The sequence below is a fragment of the Hakea prostrata genome, chromosome 1, assembly GCF_041222555.1.
Source record: "Hakea prostrata isolate BN-2017 chromosome 1, UWA_Hpros_2, whole genome shotgun sequence".
In the NCBI taxonomy this organism is placed as follows: Eukaryota; Viridiplantae; Streptophyta; class Magnoliopsida; order Proteales; family Proteaceae; genus Hakea; species Hakea prostrata.
The window spans coordinates 1,754,621-1,760,671 of NC_142600.1; the positions used below are offsets into that span (position 1 = coordinate 1,754,621).

A 6,051-nucleotide genomic window follows, 5' to 3' on the forward strand; every position below is an offset into this window, starting at 1 on the left:
CAGCCTTCTCTAATTTCTTCATTGTTAAGACTTTTCTAATCTTAATAAATAGTCGTAGTCAAAGATTTGGATGCTCATGTGAAGACACTGTTTTGCTTTCGACTTTCTAGCTAAGATCATTTCAAAAATCTCAACTTTCTCTAACTTCTTACTTGTTAAGACTTTTCTAATCTTAATAAATACTAGGGTAAATATTAGTTACCTCCTATCTTAATTGAACAAATGACAAATGATACGCGTCTTACTTGCCAATTTTATAGTAGGGTAAATACTAAGGATTGCTTCCAGTAGGGCGTATCACCTAGAATGAGGCAAGTTTCCTCCCCCTATGGAGGAAGGCTCAACCCAGTATGAGCTTGAAAATGCCTTTGCGGGTCAATGATCACTATGAGCCCCTGTGGTGAAGGAGAGACACTTCCATGGGTGCAGAGAAACTTGGTTCTTTAAGGTCACGAAAGCATAGAACACTAGAGCTGGAGGGTAAATGGTAAAAGAAAAATACCTTGGGAGCAAAGAAATAAACTTGGTCATTCTAGAGTTTATGCTTATGAAAAGAACAAGGAAGGCAAAGAGGATAAGAATACCTGGAGCACACTCTGACCCACTTCTAGGCTGCCTTGAATTTTCATACGAGAAACTACCTTCCACAGTTATGAAGAATCCCTCTAGGCTAAAAGTCTGTAGCATGGAAGTCTATATCACTGCTAGCATTCTCGTGATGCTGCAGATCAGTGGATTTTCAGCTGCTTCTTTTAACTTGATGGCCTAATGCAATGACAGATACCAACAATTACAAAGACTTGTGCCAGAAAATCTTGTCCATTAAACATTTATCTATAATATTTATTTGGATTTTACATAAAGGAACCTACTACATAACAAACAAGAGAGGGCAGGAGAAGGGTTCCTCCATGTTCAAGTTAAAAGGGGAGGAGACTCGATCCTGGGTCTTCACAGTGATGGCTATAAAACTTCCAAGGGACCAATATAAACTCAGCGAGCAGGCTGCTCAAGCATTGTCCAACTTGTAATACAAAAAAAGAATATTCAGAATAACCAATGTTGCCACTGTAGGTGGTAAGTTCAGGTAACTGCTTCAAGTGGTTAAAGTGTTTACAGCAAAGGTCATCAAATGCACAAATAATGAGTTACATGATATTCCCGATGGAAGGGACAGAACACAAAGGATACTCTCAAAATAACTATTAAATGGTGTACGAGTGAAAAAATGTGAGTACATCCTGGATCGAGATAAATGAAAAAACATGATTTGTGCAAGTATCACCTAAATGAATTGAGAAATTTAAATTTGTTAATACTCGAGGACTTCAATGTTCCATCAAAAGATTTGAGAGATGTGCTAATGAACATCAAAACATTGAGCTTTCAAGTCTTACAACAACTTCCCAATTACTATTTACCATCACAACAATGATCTACAAGGATCAATATTCTAGAAGTTTTAAAATTAAAAAAAATACCAGTACCGTACAACATATAAATATGAATACCAGGCAGACTTTTGAGTATTTTATTCAGCTCATATTGTTGTATGTTTAAACCACATGATTAAAACCGGTTCAGACTGACTACTGTCATCCTTCTGGAAGACCCAAAAACATAATAGTTAAAACAAGAGGTGTGCCATACGTAGTTTTCTTAAATGTTGGGTATCTCAGCTGCAATTTACCTCCAAAAAGAAAACTGCAGTTGTCACAGCCCCAAGTTTAGCGATTGATAGGCAAGAGCAATTGCTAGGAAAGGGCGACATTTGAGGGAAATTACCCCTTCTCCTTTTCTTTTCGCCTTCCTTCTCTAGTCCTTCCATTTCCAGCCCCTTTTTTCTCACAATTTTTTGGGCTAAAATTGGTCTGCACATCTAGAAAGATGCCTAGGGACTTCAACAACTATTACTCTCCACAACTTCAACTAGATCCCCTCCCACATCTTTGCCAATTGTGTTTGGATTTCAGGATGTTGATGGCATTAAGCAGAGATGATCTCCAACTTCTGCGTCCTCCCCCCACCCGCTGCCTCTGCCTCCCCCTAATCTAATTAATAATTTCATCCCTGACTCTCCCCTTGACTCCCTCTAATACAGAAATTCTTGCTGTCATTAATTCCCATAAGCCTAATCATGCCCCCGGCCCAAGCGGCTTCTGTATGGGCTTTCTTCAAAGCTTTGTGGAGCTTCCTAGAAGAAGTGCTCATTAAGGCAGTCTGTAGCTTCTTCGCAATCCCTCCTAGCTTTCTTCTATTAATGAAACCTTCCTTTTGCCTCATTCCAAAAGCCAACAGCCGCCTCTCTTTCCGACTTTAGGCCCTTCTCCCTTTGCAACCTCCTCTATAAGCTCATTGATAAAGTGCTAGCCAACAACATCCGGATCGTCATCCCCTCCCTTGTCAAGAAGAACCATTGTACCTTTGTCATAGGTAGAAGTATTGGTGGCAACATTCTCCTTTATCCTGATATCATGCAAGGCTTTAACCACTTCTCCCACTCTCCAGCAGCTCTCCTCAAAAAATTTATCGCCACAAAGCCTTTGACGCCACCCCCGTTAGGATTTCATTCTAGATGTCTAGCTATTATCAGGTTCCCTCCTCCTTTCATTCCCTGGATCGAAGCTTGTATCTCTTCCCCCCGCCTCTTTATGATCGTCAATGGTTCGCTGTTGGCTTCTTTCCCTCTTGGGTAGGAATACACCAAGGGTGCCCACTCTCCCTTTTCCTCTTCTCCATGGCTCTTGAGTTCCTCTGCTGCATCAGCTAAACCAATACCGATCAGCACACAATTTCCCCCCATCCCTAAGTGTAAGGCTCTCAACCTCACCCACCATGCTTCTTTCGACAGCCTAAGGATCTCCTACAAACCCTCCCACTACTCACTTCCTCTATCTTCTCTTTCCTTACCCACGTTGAATCCCTCCGATCTCTGTGCTAACCTACAAAATCCATCCTCTTCCCAAACGGTGTCTCCAACTCCACCAAAACTGATCTCCTATAGCTAACAGGCTTCTCCTTTGGTGAACCTTCCTTCCCTCTTACATTGCTCTTCCCCTCATTTCAGGTGGGCTCACTAATCATCATGTTTTGACCATGCTTGACCAAATCAAGAAGAAAGGTAGACTTCTGTCCTTCACTGGTAGGATGGCCCTGATTAGTTCAGTTCTTCAATCCTCCTACCTTTATTAGTTCGGCATCTTCTCCCTACCCAGACACTATCTAAGGAATAATCCCTCTTAAGTGCTTTCCTTTGAAAAGGACGAGAGTCCCCAAGGTTTCTCCACACCATAAGTTAGCCTTCCGTCCGTCGTCCCAAACATGATTCCATTTGGGTCAACTGGTCTACACCCACTTGTTGAGAAATGACTCTATTTGGACTGTCTCTCCCCCCTCTAATCCTTCCTAGATTTGGAGAAAACACCTCCAACTTAGACCCCTTTCTCTCTCAGCTATTTCCACTAAAACTGTTGGTGATTCTCAATACCTGGAACCATCTAGGTATCCTCTACTCTCTTTTGGGTCTTCATCAAGTCTATACAACCCGTATATCCCTAAACTTGTACTCCTCTCGAAGTTCATTTCCGACACTCTTGAGCTCCCCTCCTCACTCCCTCCCTTGTCTCACTTAGGTTTAGTCCAATTTCCCTTCTCTTCACTCGATCCTATTGATATAATCATTTGGTTACCCTTCCCTTATAGGCCTCTTCTCCACCTCTTCCACATGGAACCTCATCCGCCACCCCTCCCCCTATTGCTTGACACCCCTTGGTTTGGTTTAAGGTCCCATACTGCAACATGCCATTTCCGCTTTGAGAGCCTTCAACCATTGTCTCTCCACCCAGTCATTCCTTATCAATCGTCTGCTCAGTGTCAACCCCAATTGCATCTTATGTTAGAATGGCCCTGAAGAAAAAGACCACCTTTTCTTTTCTAGCCCCTTCTCCCGACCCATTTGAGCAAAAGCCATCACCTCCATTTGGCCCTTAAGGTTTTCTAGGGTTTGGGTTCGATTTTCTAAACATTTCGGTGGCTCTTCCATTTACAAGCTGGTCGGTATTTGGTGTCTAGTGTAGTGGTCTCTTACTTATAGCAGGAGCGAAACCTCAGAAGATGGACCTCCAAATCTAGATCCCATGTGTGATTAGCCATTTGCCTCATTGTCTCTAATAGATTACAATTCTCTCCCCCAACCTCTAGTTTTGGGTATCCTAAGGAACAGGAACATTGTTGTCTCTTGGGGTCTAGGCTCTCAACTTATGCCATCTAGTAGGAAGTAACCCCCCCCCCTTTTCGCCTTGTATATTATTTTACCTTATAGGGCTTTGGTTAAAGATTATTTCATTCATCCAAAAAAAAAATGCCTAAAAAGCTATTTTGGATTTCATTAATGAATCCAGCAAAAACAAATTTATAGTAACTTTAAATACCACTATCCTTTTACTTTAACAGACACCAATAACTTGAACTTCACAAATTTCAACCGAACTAGATACACCTACAAGGGCCACAACTACTTAAGGCTCTTCAAAACTCCTATCTACATCTTCTGAGATTGATTTCATGCCCCAATCTCACATTTAGTATAAAATATGCACCAAAGTAAACTGTAAAATTCCTCATTACACCTAACAAAATTAGGTGAAGGATGGTTCAGATATCTCTATCCTCCATTGTTTGCTTTCCAATATGTCCCCAAAGACTACTGTTCAAGATCAATGCCAGTGGTAAGTTAGGTCCCATGAGATTTTTGCGTTGAAATCAGGATGGCAGGCTGTGAGGAAAAATATTCAAGACAATCTTCATTCGGGTGGAGATTATTGATGGGTCAACAGCCAATTAATGACCTTGTAAAGTCTAAAGGGATCTCAATGGAATCGAGGTGAGGATTATCTCAAGAGGCTGAAGATGAGAAAGAAAATGTGCTGGTGACTTGTCAACATGCGAAAACAATATGAAGTTCGTTCCATAGCTCATCCTCCATTCACTGACATGGTACAAGCTCAAACAGATGGAAGCTCAATTGGGAACCGAGGACCAGCAGAACCTAGTGTGTATTTGGAGATACAAATACTCGGGTGGTGGGATGCTTTCAAATTTTCCTAGGCATCAAAGCAAACTTTGAACCAAAGTATAAGGCACTAATGGGATGGAAAGAACCAACAAAATGCATGTGCAGAAGTTATGGATTGAATGTAACTCAGCAGTAGTAGTAAGTCTAGTGAGAATAAAACCCACCATGGTTCATACTACAAAGACGGAGTCTAAAGCAGTTCCAAAACAGGACAGAGTGGAAGATGACACTGTTTTAGAAAAACTAATCTAGCATCCACGGCACCAATAAATAAAATATCTAGTCCAGTGAATTCATGGCCGGGGGATCATTTAAGAATTGGAAATAATGCAGCAGAATGACCTTGATATAGAATTATAGATTTTGGAGAGTTTTACATCTTTATTCTGTATCAGTAGGCAACTATTCCGTTGTACTTTTTTTTTTTTTGTTGCAAAAGAAAAACCTTTGTATCAATATGCAATGCCCATTGTATGACCTTTGCACGTTTCAAAATTACCTGAATTTTTTTCAAGCTAGATTTTAGGATAAAGACCTAAAACTGTGAATTAGGAAAGTGAATCAAACCTAACCAAGGTAGAGCAGCAGAACATATTGCAAACCATATTTTACAAGCACATACAACATTTTCTGTCAGTAATAATTTTAGATAAATAAAAATAATGATTATCTTCTATAAAAAGTAGATACCTAGAAAATTATAATGATTACTGTCTGTCTCACTCCATTTATATTGGGCTTGGATAGATTTTACAAGTTAATGAGCTCAATTCACAATCCATCAATAGCAAAGACAATGTTCACGTTCACAGGTTTTGGGTAAATCAGTTGCCCATGATGACTTCAAGTCTCCAACTATATGGTTCTCCCAACATGGTCCATAGTTCCGATGTAAAATGACCAAGAAAAAGATGTTGCATACGAATGCAAATAAACAGCAGCAAAGACTGGATAAGAAGATACAGTAAAAGAAGGCA

The 6,051-nt window shown here is 40.5% G+C and overlaps 1 protein-coding gene across 8 annotated transcripts in view; it reads right to left on the minus strand.

Moving 5' to 3' along the window:
- The window catches only part of LOC149026549 (chitin elicitor-binding protein-like), a 38,770-nt gene that overhangs the window by 3,758 nt on the left and 28,961 nt on the right, over positions 1-6,051 (minus strand). For all 8 annotated transcript variants that reach the window (XM_089154073.1, XM_089154089.1, XM_089154082.1 and 5 more), the window contains one exon: positions 585-765. The gene's annotated coding sequence lies outside the window, so the exon portion shown is untranslated. The remainder of the gene's footprint in view (positions 1-584; positions 766-6,051) is intronic.